Below are 602 nucleotides of genomic sequence, written 5' to 3' on the forward strand. Positions count from 1 at the left end.
AAAAAAAAGAATTATAGAGGTTGGAGAGATAACTCAGTAGGTAAGAGCTCTGGCTGCTCTTGCAGAGAACCCAACAATCTCACAGGGATCTCCAAAAATGTAACATTCTCAGAGAAATGTCATGCAATTTTTGGTGAAATCAACAGTCCTTTATTAGTAGAAAGCTGGTAGTTGACAGACACTATCACCAGAAAGAACTCTCTACCCCAAAGAGAAGCAAGGCAGAGTTTATAAATCTTAAAACTACAATCACATCATGCTACAGGCAAAGTCAATATCTGCAGTTATATCAAATCACCATAGTTACACCAAACCAGGGGCAGGTTAGTTAACAAAATAACAGGTAAGTTTTCAGTTAACAAAAGCTTTTGGTTAGGAAAAGCAAGTTTCTTAGAATTGTAGAAACAATGGGATACATGGAGATGCTGGGAGAAGATGTGCTACCTTGCTATTTGTTAAGTTTCCAAGTCTCATATAAACAATGTACCCCCTGACACTGCAGGCACAGCCTTCATGGGACCACTTCTGCCTGGTTGACTACAGTTAGAGCTGAGACTGTGGGCAAGGGAGTTGCAGGGCAGAAACACAGGGTAAAGTAAAAG

Source organism: Nannospalax galili, unplaced genomic scaffold, assembly GCF_000622305.1.
Source record: "Nannospalax galili isolate Female #2095 unplaced genomic scaffold, S.galili_v1.0 scaffold296, whole genome shotgun sequence".
Classification (NCBI taxonomy): domain Eukaryota; kingdom Metazoa; phylum Chordata; class Mammalia; order Rodentia; family Spalacidae; genus Nannospalax; species Nannospalax galili.